A 12,688-nucleotide genomic window follows, 5' to 3' on the forward strand; every position below is an offset into this window, starting at 1 on the left:
TAGTAGACCCAAAAAATTATGGAAAATAATCTTGGGTCATATATTTATTAGTCAAAACGATGACTGAAACCTTACGCAGTTGTTGTCACATACAGAAACTCTCTCTACCTCATGTTCATATTTTACAAGGTTTCCGAAACTGAATGCAGTAGAGGGAGCGGGGTTTGGGAGATGGTAAGAGTTACTGGCAGCTTACTCAGTCACAAACAGAATTGAAAACAGGGTTAGGAGAGAAGAGGGGTTAGCAGTGTGCTAATTTGTTAACTTGATCAATATCAATTTCTTTTTTTTAAAACAGAAAAAAAAGTCACCACCTCAAAGAATGTACTTACACATTTATTTCTCTAAATCAAATGATAAAACATAGGCTTTCAGTGAGATTAATTTGGAGACATGGAACATTTCATTGCCAATTGTCATTGATATGGATCAATGACTTGGTGAAGTTTTTTCAAAAACCTTTTTCCTTTTTTGTCTAATATTTCTTTATAAATGTACCATCTTGGCTATAGTAGGACAAGGAAACCTGCACTCTGCGAGGTTTGGCAGTATGGGAGCAAGATAAAGCTATTTGGACAGCAGGTGCACAGTAGGGATGGTTCTGTACAAGTGCTACGAGAGTATTTTTACGTGTTGAATTTCATGGCTTTGACTTTATAGAGGAGCAGACAACCATATCAGACAATCATAGAAAAGACACTTTAATGTGCAATTCTACCACTGTCACAGGACAAATGGATGGAGAACAATCTGTAATTCCACGTTCTTGTCAGGATCTGGGATTTTAGTTATGTTTTTGGACTGAGTTATTGGTGTTATTTTTATTCAGTACTTAGTGTTTTCTGTATTTAGATCAGTCTTTGTTTCACCTTAGTTCTGTTCATCAGTATTCAGTTATGTTTTATTAGTCCTTGTTCATTCTTTGTGTTCGTGTGCTCTCCCTCGCCCCCTGTGTTCTGCCATCTCTCTCTCTCTCTCCTCAGTCTGTCTCCTGCTCTCATTCACTCTCACCTGCAACCCGTTACTAATCAGCCACCAGTTCCTGCTCCAGTAATCACCCCCCCAGTATATATGCCTTTCTAGTTCCACCACTCCTCGCCGGATCCTCGTCTTATACTTGGGTCTTGTCTTGCCCTGATCTGTAATCTATAATCTGCAATCCTAGTCTGCATTCCTCGCCTTTATGGTCTCACCTCTTTCCCTGGTCCCTGGTTTTTCCCCGTCAGTCCTATCCGCAAGTATTTAAGTCTGTTTTGTTATTTTCTTAGTTTCATGTTCAGTTTAGTTTTTCATTACTCCAGCTTTGCTGCGCCTTTTGTTTATAGTTGTAAATAAATCCTTTAACGTCACTTTTTGCCTCTCGTCCGTGTCTGCACCTGGGTCCTCCCATAACACACCATGACAGTTCTTTCATTAAATGTCTTTCAGAAAGTCCTTTGTGCAGCACCATGTCACCATGACAACAGACTTGATGCTCTGCCTGGCAAGGTTAATCTTTATGAGTTCTAAATCATTCTCATCTGTCCTCATGTTAGGTTTACTAAGATTTTACAAACTGTTTCCACGGGTGATGAAATACAAACGACCGAACTGAGAGCATGAAATGTATTGTTTGTTTTTGTTCTAGCATATTCACCTCCCCGTCAATTCTAATCTTACTCAAAAGAAACTTCTTGCACTATGTGTCTTGTGCTGAACTACAAGCATTAAGTGGTAGACCATAATGAAAGAAAACAATTGTTTTGAATCCTTAAAATTTCTTTGGCGCTTGATCACAAAGGACATCACTCTGATCATGCCCGTTGTGCATGTAACTTTAAAATGTTAAAAAACAGATAATGATTTATTTTTTTTATATATATACTTTCTTCAGAGTATGAAACTCATAGATTTGACGATATGAATATAAAACTGTTCACTACTCCACAGAAACCACAGCAATATGTAAATCATGTAAATCTCACATAAAGGAAACTAAACATGTTTTCATTCGATGTGTGTCTGTATAAAATGTATTATAGAACTAATAAACAAGTCTTTCCACAGAAACTAGAAAACATTATACTATAGAGTCAACATTGATGCGCTAAGTTATATCTGCATGTTCCACTGAAGTGACATTTCTATTACAAATCAGAGCCAAGTAGGCAATCTGTAACGCAGGGTTACAGTTAAGGTTTGAATTGTTTAACATTCAACCTTACTGAATTTATTTTGCTATCCATTTTATGAAATTCAGTAGAGCATAACAAAGTGTGGTTTTGCGGTTTGTTGTCACATTTTTGACAATCACATTATTGCCCGCTACAATTGGCTCTAACGGTTGGCTGAGTTTGCTTGGAACATGAGAGGTGCTCTCTCTCTCTCATTGTTGTAAAGAAAGAAATGCAGAACAGGCAGTCACTGTGACGAATTGTTAAAGAAAAGTGCTCCCTTTCTGTGACATTTAGGTGAGAAGTTATTATTTTTCAGCCCTGTGATCCTGCAACTCTTGGAGAATTATCAGTAGCTAAAACTAATATCTGCTCTAAAATGATTCAAAGGTTGAGTCTGCTATGATTGCTCATTTAAAAGAGGTCAAATATGGTTTCAGTGGTTGGAGACCCCTGTCACAGACCTGCAAAGCTCTGAAAAGTTATCATTTATCTGCAGAGAAAGTTTGCAGATATAAGGAACTAATTAATAACCAAATTTTAATCTTTCTATCTTTAAAGAGGATTCAAAATTTAAGACAAAGGTGTATAAAGAATTTACGAACGAATTTAGAACGTGGCCACGAACAGAATGAGGAACATTTCAGATATGTCAGTGTAATATTCATGATGTATTTATTCACTCAGACTCACCTGACTTTGTTTCAATAACATAAAACTAATAATTACTAGGTGGGTTGTCCTTACAAGATGGGCTTTCATTCAACTGTGGGCGAAATTAATTGAAATCAGAGAGTAAATAGTATTTTCATAAAAACTTGTCACTGTAATTCATTGTAATGTTTCCCGTGTTGTTGTAATCCCAAATGTTACAGATCTGCTGATTGTCAGTATCTTACAGAAAATGTGCTATAATCAGTCTTCACACATGACCGAGTTGATAATCACTCATAGTCAGAAGTCATATTTGGAAGTAGTTCAGATAACAGCAGCAGCACTAAGCAGCTGAGGTCGGCAAAAGGCAATTATAAATATGACCAAGTGTAAACCTAAAAAAGGGATTATAACGCATTCATTTGAAAGCAACTTTTGGTACAGTGCATTGAAATCACAAAACACATAATCTAAGAGACACAGACAACCTTGTTTGACAGCCAATTAAACATAATACTGCCAGTTTTAACGTGGTAGCCCCATGTCCATTGCCCAAATAAGTGGGTATGGGCCCAAAAATGGACCCACAATGCCCAGTCACAATGGCAAACTCAGATGAGAAATTTTCATGAACAATATGGAATCTGTGGACAATCTCATATGGAGTCATGTTTCACCCCATTTATCCATAAAGGGCCCAAGAATGTTGACTGGAATGTGGCTGATTAATTACATGACTATGATGAAAAAGGGCTTTACAGCTAAAATGCTGTATTTACATGTAAATTTCTTTACCTAAATTAACTTTGCATTTAACATCGTCATACGTTATTTACTGTGGATGAGTGGATAATAAAGGATTTCTTGTTTTGGATTCAGCAGCTGCAAAAGAAAAAAGCTAATTTACCTGTGCAATAAATCTGAAATAAGCCAATGTTCTTACTTAAATAATATCGGAAACATAAAGACTTAATGACATTCTAAAAGTTTAGTTAAACTGTTACATCTTTCTCATAAGGCTTATGAATGTATTATAATATCAAAATATTGTGTTTATAAATGCTAAAATTCACACCCAGACTTACTGTCATAGACATTTATGAAACACAAATGCTGGATAGATGCTGATAACTGTGGAGGTCATTTTGCTTGTGTTTGCCTCGAACAATGAAACAATGCTTAGGAATTGTCAAAAGTTTGACAATCTAATTGAAATTCATCTCATCAGTCATGAGTAGCTTGCCAAGTGCAAGAGGTTGACATGCAAACTGAAGACAATTATTCTTTTTACCACACGGGTGCCAAAGGTACGCTTTACTTGAATTAATAAGACATTCCAATCTATTGTGAACAACTAACACATTGTTGAGAGATTTAAACTGTGGGGGAAAAAAGGACTGGACAAGGAGTGAATGAGAGGACTGTCAAACACTGACAGGCTCTTATTAAAACTGGTGTTTTGTAAGTGTGTTCATGATATCTGAGGTAAGAAAACAAAGTCTAATTAGACCGGTAGCCATGACAGGGCTAATTCTAATTGCAGACAGGAGGGTAATTATTTCAACTGCACAGTATTATTGACACAAGCTCTAATCTTGATTAAAAAAAGAAACACTTAGCAGTCATTATATGTTCCCTCGTGCTTATGGAGTCAGGGAGGTGATCTGCTGCCATATGGAAGTAGAGTTGAAGATTAGATGGTGTGCAGCACCATAAGATAGGGGAATCTTATTAATAGGCCTCATTTGATACCCTGTATATAACTAGGCCAACAAAAGTGTCAAATTAGGCTAAAAATACAATATTAACATCTCTGATAATGATGGAAGTTAAAAGTCAGGGAAACAAAGACCTTATAATTCATTAACATGTAACGTTAGATCTTTGAGAACGTGCTGTAACAGTATGGTACATCTAAATCTGTGTAGACTCTGGTTTTAAGCTTTGCATTGAAAATAGAAAAAAGTGATCAACTCTAAAACACTTTTTTCCCTCTCAGTGTGGCAGCAGTACTGCAGGCCTCTGGGCCACAGATTGTAGTTACAGAACATCTGACATTCATTAGCTAAGGAAACAGGTGATATCCCTATAAGAAATTTGCAATTAAAAATTAAAATGTCCATTGGACAAAAAATGACAAAAGTCAGCCAAATTTGTTTTTACAGTAGGAATTCCATAGGCATCCTCATGACTCCGCAGGACTCATGATGTATTCATGTATAATACATGAAATGTCAATGGAAGGATGTGGATAGACGTGTTTTCACATTTGTTCACTGCACACTGTAACAAACTGCTCTAGTCATAGCATGTTACAGTAGCTCCGGTTATTTTATGTGTTTATCTTTGTAGTTACTTGAGATTTTTTACTGAGTGTTTCTTTTTTCTTTCTTTCAAAATTCCTTCAGAGATTTTTTTCGATGGTGTGAATATGGAAAGATTTTTGCTGGTACTTCTGGCACTTTTTAGCATCTGTTGTGGTGAATAACCATGCCAACAGGTGTTGGTTACGCTCAAGCGCAGCAGATCTATGTTTCTAAAGCCCAATTAAAGTCCAAAATATGATTCAAAATCAATGATGAGTTAAAGAGGAGATGTCACGGAAGAGGGGCAGGAACAAGACAAAGAGAAAGAGAAAGGAGGAGAAAATCAGAACTTTTTCACCCCTCTATCGTCATGGGGAGTATGAGCTTGCTGGCAAATAAAATGGAAGACCCGGCAGCACTAAACAGTGCTGTCATGGCCTGGGGGTTTTGTTTTGTCTTGGTTACTCGTACCCCGTTGTTTCTGAAAAAATCCTGTTTTTTGTTCAGTTAGTGCTGGCTCCACCTCTTGTTCAATTTTGTAATGCCTGCTTCCCTTGCTCTATTCAGTCGTTTTGAATCCTGTCCTTGTTCCGCACCAGTTCCCTGTCACTGATTGCTTCTCAGCTGTTCTGTGTTAGTCATTTATTCTCTCTGGATAAATTAAACTTGGTACCCTTTGTTCTTTGGCGCATCCTCATAACTCAAAGTTAGTCAATAACATTTTTAATCCCCAAAGGAAAATGATGTTGCTGCATTAAAAATCATAGTTATAGATGTGCTATTGCTATAGTTACACAACAGGATGAAATATAATAAGAATAAAAATCAGTTTGCAAACTTTTTTTTTACAAAGATAAACCCAGAAAATAACCAGAGTTACTATGAGGTAGTGCTGTGAATTTATGGTGAATTCAAAATAGCTACTTATTGTATATTTATAAAAAGTGTAAGTCAATGTTATATAATTAAAAAAAATCTCACATGAAACAGTATACGGTTAACAAATAACAGATAATTGTAATATACCCCATGAAACAGTAGATTCTGATAAACAGTCCCAGTCACACTGTTATACTGAATGAATGACAATCCGTTGTCACATAAAACTGTATCTCTCAAACTTGTGGTTTGTTTTTTGGGAACTCTAAGACAGAAAGGCAGAAATAACCTGCACATCAAAGACATTTTATGGAAGACTAATGTACTATCACGCTGGCCTTAAGGAATGGTAAAGTGATATGTGCATAACACTTATGTTACATTAACAGTGGGATTTAACTGGAAATATGCATGTTCAATGACTCATTACTACACAATGTAATGGTCTTATAGGGACTCATTTATAATTGCATTTAGTTAACAAACACTCCAAACAAAGTGCGGAACAACATTCAAGTTTCAGAACAATAAGAAAGCTTTTCCCTCTAGGAACTGCAAAGTAAGTGTTACAGTTGTTGTAGAGGAAGAAATTACTCAAGAGAGGCAAGGAAAGCCCCAGCTCTGATAGTATCTGGTAGCTCACTCCCCAATTGTGAAACCACAAAGGAGAGCAGTCTGGCCAGTCGTGTCCACCGAAGGTGGCACTGTCAGATGACATCCAGAGAGGAATGTAGTGCTCCAGAAAGAGAAGAAGCTTGTAGGACTGAATTTAGATAGCCGGGTGCAGACCCTGCAGTCACTCTGTAGGCAAACTTTCGAGATTTGAATTTAATTTGGGCAGCTGCCTTTAGATAAAGCACCAGCTGCAACTTTGCATTTTCAACTGTCTGCAGGGGTTACACTGTACATGCTTTAAGACCAGCAAGAAAAACATTGTAAAAGTCAAGCCAAGAGATAACCATGGCCAGTACACTTACCCCAAATATCTTGGGGCAGAATCAATCATTATCTATGGCATGCCTTCCAAAACTCACTATGAGGTGATGTCTAAAAACTGGGAACATGGGTGCCACTTAAACATAAACAAACGTAGCTTTAACAGAAAAAGTTTTTCTTCCTCTTTTTGTGACTGTGCATATTCAAAAAAACCTGAAATCTATTCATTGGTAGAACTGTGAGCTGTATTTTCTTGATGGTGCTGTGCTGTGTGTGACAAAGCAACCCCTTCTGGACTGAAATTAAAGTTTTGAAAAGCTGATAACTCAGCTGATACTTTTGAGAATCTTGCTGAGACCATGTTAAAGGAACTTTACAAAATGTTGAGCGCTTCATACTCTACAGCATGACTTCTCAGGACCAACGTTATGTGAAGGTCATAACCAGGTCTTTCATAAATCATCTGCTCACACCAAAGTGCAAGAGCTTCATGGATATAATGGGACAATCCATCAGGACTAATTTTCCCTGGTTGCTACAATACACATGCAGACTTTTAGAAATGTGTTTTAAATTTTAGTCAATTCCCTTTAAAAATTAGCTAAACAAATTAAGCTAAAAAAAAGTCAGAAAAACAAACAAAGGAAAAAAGAATAAGAAAATGCTATCCTCTAATACAATTACAAATGGGTCATCCTACAAGGTATTCATTTGGACTAAACCTGATTGCCTCCAGATGAATATTTTGTGAATGTGATAAAGAGCTTAAATCCTGCACCAGAGCAGCAATGTTCCTTTGTCAACATTGCTGCTTAATGGGTTTTCTCCAGGAGCTCTAGTCTCTTTCCATTTCTAAAGCTTAGATAAAGGAATTTGTTAATATATAACTTTTTGAACTTGGTATTTTTTTGTTAATACTCATGCACTATATATTTAACTAAAATTTAGGAGGACAATATGATTTTTTCCTACCTTTCAGTTTGGTATATAGGCTATTGTCAAATAATGCCTTTATGTCAGGATCCCTCTGTGTTTGGAGAGATCCACGTCCTTTAATACTGGTGCCCTTATGCACCAGAGGGAGCTAAACTTTATTTACTAACAACATGAACACTCTTGACTTTGAGTGATGCCACCTGAATTTAGAACACCGCCTCACAATCTCACCAAACACTGGGTGTCACTGGATGATTAGGGATTGGCCGTGGTTAGGAAAAATGACTTAGAAATTGGCTTCTGTCTTCATAAAGACATCATATCATTGCTGTGATTACGACACCTTTCACCTTTCAAATCGTGTGGAAATGCATCATTTTGTTATCTTAAAAGGACGACTTAAAAACAAGCTTTTCTTTTGTATACATATCAGAGTTGCTGCCAAGTAAGTCCTAAGAAAATTGAAAACTGCTAAGATCTTTTCTCCTTTTTTATATGCGATACCAACGGAGAGCCACATAAATGGCAGTGTCAGATGCCATCTGAGTGTGGAAAGACTGGTTTTGCATTTATTTTATGCACTTATGACGTAATACATACTGGACGTCCCGGGCTTCTAACCACTATAGTCAGTGAAGGTCTGTACAAACCTCCCTGCACTCGACAGCAGCTCAATGATGCAACCATAGTCACTAAATTTAGGTTCAAGAGTGTTGCTAATGTGAGAATTTGCACTGATACGTGGTATTCGGAGAAAATCTGATGTTTCTCATCCTCTCCAGCCACATGTGTAATGACACTGTTGCTATGTTTTGTGAAGTTTTCAGTGCCACGTGTCATCCACATACCTGAAATCTAGGCAACGTATGATGACCGAGGGAAGAGTCTAGTGAAATGCACACCTGGTCAAGGTGGTGTCAGTGATCCCGTGACTGTGTTGTGTATAATCTAGAGCAGAAGCTCCTTGAGCTGTGAAAGTAAGGGGGAGGTCCGCTCAACCTGACCCCAGTGCTGTTACGTCTTCTTTACCCTTGGATACGTAGCCATATATCTTTCTCATGCCTTCTCTCTGAAATAACCTTCAACTTAAAATACCCTTACCCTAATAATGATGATGTGAGGCAAAAATCCTGCTGTTTTCTCCTCTATTTTTTTGTGAACTACTACTACTACTACTCAAATTTCTTAATCCAGAGCTACAAAGGATATCATGATCTCATGTAAATTTAGAATTATTATCTAATTTTATTAATACCTTTGCCAAAATATGATTCAACTGCCATTAATTGATACTGCAGAAACCTATTTTTCATGTGTCTCCATGCCTCAAAGCCTTTGCTTCTCAATATCCGGTCTCAGATTGTACGATCTGCACAAGCGGCACTGACAGATGAAATCATGTGAACAGACTTCCTGTTCGGTGTATTGTCAAGCAAGCTCGGTGCGTCAGAGTTGAAAGGCACTTAAATTGACTTACCTCATTCTTTCACAAGATGGCACTGCAGACATTGTAGATGAAGGGACAAGGTGCAACTTGAGGTTTGATGAGGACGAGGATTTTTAAGTCTTCACACACAAAAAGTACTAAGAGGACAAAGCAATTCCTAAACCCTGATGCAAGCTCTTAAGCAGGTGTAGTTATTCTCCACTGTTTTGTTTCATTTGTGAAAAATAAAACCTCTTGTTAGGCCACACAAATAGCAAAACTGTGCACATGTACAAATATCAACATTACAAAGCTGTCGACGTGCATTAGAGTCACAGCATGTTTAAACCATCACCAAGTTGCTACAGTTGGTTCAACTTTCAGCTTAACAAACGTCAGTGGCCTAATATGTAGAAACATGCCAGAACTAGGCTTTTAAAACATATCCCAATATATGATTTCCAACAAAATACGGAGATGTTTTCATTTGGACTAACAAAAGCAGTTCTACAATTAATTTACATGCTCAGTTGTTCAAACTCATTCTAGAACTTTCTTATTCCGCTGTATGAATCTACACATCTGACACTAATATATCTCCCAAACATTGTTTTAAGGCAAATGGATACACATACTCTGCATTCTTATTCACTTTAGGTCATGGAAGTTGTTGACCTGCCAGTTAATTTTTAAGTGATAGCGGTATAAAATATACTCACCACTGAAGTGTAGCTCTTTGACGAAAAACCGAGGCACAAAGGTGAGTCAAAAACTATTCCAATAGTCAGTAGCTGGGCTGTTTGGCAGAAAGCAGAAATTAATGGCTGAACAGTTGTTAGCGAACGGGTTTCAAAAGTATCTACCTCCAGGCACTGAGGGAACAAAATGATTCCAAACTCTGTTTTAGAAAAAGTTTTCTGTTTTTTACAAATATTGTCAACTTCTTTTCTTGTACTTTATTTCTGTGGTGGTTATTGGTATAACTCTATCTAAGCTAGTCAGTGCTCAGCCGACACATACATTCTGGAAAATTGCTGGTGTACTTTTCTCTTACTACCACTAATAGGCTTTTGGAGAACAATGATACCAACGTATTTCAGCTTAAAACAACACATTATCAGATTTTTCTTTTTAGCAAGTCATTCTGTCACTTTCTACATATATAGATGAGCTGTTCTATCTGCAAATTCTCTGTGATCTAACGTAGTGTCATGCAATTTTTCTTTTTAAATGAACTGTAATGATATTGAATACAAACTTATAAACTTATCTTTACCCCCCCCTCGTGATTATTATGTTTCATCTATAATTTTGCTTTCAGCCTAATGGGAGAGAAACGACTCCACACATTGTGTTTGTGTGCCTAATTAGGCACATCACTGAAATGCCCACATCATATGGTGCTGCTCAGATTTATACTCTCTCTTCTGTTCCATTACGAAGTAGCAAATCACCTTGAGCACTGAGATACACACTGTAACCGATTATTGTGTGAGTTTTTTTTCTAATCACAAGGAGAGTTTTTGTTACTAATGCTGTGCAGTGGAAATAATTACTACCCTTTCTGCAGTGTGGGGTCTGGCATGGCTACGGGCCTCATTTGAGTTTATTTCACTCAGTCGGTGTTTAACATTTGAAAACAGAGCAGGTTTTGCACCAACAGTAAACGTAGAAATCCAGGAAGCAATTTTCAGACGATCATCACGTAAAGCATCTGCACTGATCTGTGCTTTGTCTACTATGGGCTTATTTCAGAAATGAAAAGTAGCGAGAGAAATGAGCCTCGTGGTGTGTGTGCAGAGCTGCAAAGCAACCTCAGCAGTGGGTCTTCAAGTGAGGAGCCTCAAACACCGGCAACTGAAAGGTCAGCCCTCCTTACAGGTTTTCATCAGGTTATATATTTTTCATTACATACATTAAGTTTTACTGCCAATACATTATTAATCACTGCAGGGAGAGGGGGTTATTGAAGTTAGAGACTGACAAGTCAAGAAATAGCCTCAACTCCACATTTTCATGCAACCCTCTCATACCAGCTGCTATTATTGATTTTTTTTTTATTTTATTTTAACTCCATTTGTACACTCAAACTTTTCAACTACAGTCCTATGATCCCTCACATAAAGGATTATGAAAGGGTACATTTCTACATAGAATGGATACGCTACAGTCGGTTTGGTACTTTTAAAGTAAAGTGCAGTCTCTTTATTTCAAGTCCCACAAAGCTTTGTTAGACATCCACACCTAGCATTTAGAAAATGGCAAGTTTGAGACATCTGACGACTGTTTTCAGTCTCATTGCTGCGTGTTAATGGGCTTTTCCCAAACCCATCTACACGAAGCTGCCGTTAAGTAACCTGAATTCTAACATAAGAAAATGTGACTCTTGTCAGAGGTCAGAGACCCAATCATGAGCTCACTGAATAAAATATAGCCGTGACACACACACACATCCAGGGCATCAGTGGCAGTGTCTGACAGAGACAGCCTGAAGCGATGCTCCTGCAGGTGTTATAGAGACAAATGTCTCCAATATCCCAACGTCCCTGAAAATATCAAGACGTTTTAAAAGAATCACAAGCTCTGTAACCTTTACGATGATAACTGCTTGGGAGATAACGTCTTTATGATGAATGTTCTATCCAAACCAATATTCATAATTCAGTCCTTGTTTTGATTTCTTATGTCTGAATAGTTAGATAAGACTATGTGAACGTACGTTCTTCCCAAAATCATTTGCATCCTACTTCATTTTGGCCAGCAGCCATTGTTTTTTTGTTTGTTTTTTAATTCTGTTTCATTTGCACTCCCCACCTTGTAAAATTGGTTTAAATTTAGTGGAAAATCTTGAGTCATAACCTCACTGAGGATAGAAATTTCAGTATGCCAATTTCTATGTTCATTAAAAAAAATATGCTGGATCTGATTACAGTCTGTGGGTGACAGACTCATTTACAGGTGTCTCTTGCTCACAATTAGATGGTTGTTGGCCCACCGATATGATCATCACTTTCAATTTGAAACATAACCCACCTCATAGTTATGACTGGTGTGTTGTAATGAACAACATGAAAGTGAGGGCAGGGTAGCCGGCCTGATTACAGCTCCGCTGGAGAAATCATGAACGCATGCATTGAGATTTACGGACACATTTCACATAAACTAACAGATGCTGCAGACACATCACCAGCACTGGAGTTATGCACTACTAGAGCCAGAAATAATGATGATGAATTTGCTTTCATGCAGAAAACCTCATTTAGGTAAATACTCTACAAAACCTTGACATGTAAATGACATTTCCTCTGAAGAAGAATCCAGTCAAACGGGATTTTCCCTGACGGTTATTTTGATGTATCGCAGTTTGGGATTCGTATGCAAGCAAGGTTGTAGTGAAA

Source organism: Odontesthes bonariensis, chromosome 10, assembly GCF_027942865.1.
Source record: "Odontesthes bonariensis isolate fOdoBon6 chromosome 10, fOdoBon6.hap1, whole genome shotgun sequence".
Lineage (NCBI taxonomy): Eukaryota > Metazoa > Chordata > Actinopteri > Atheriniformes > Atherinopsidae > Odontesthes > Odontesthes bonariensis.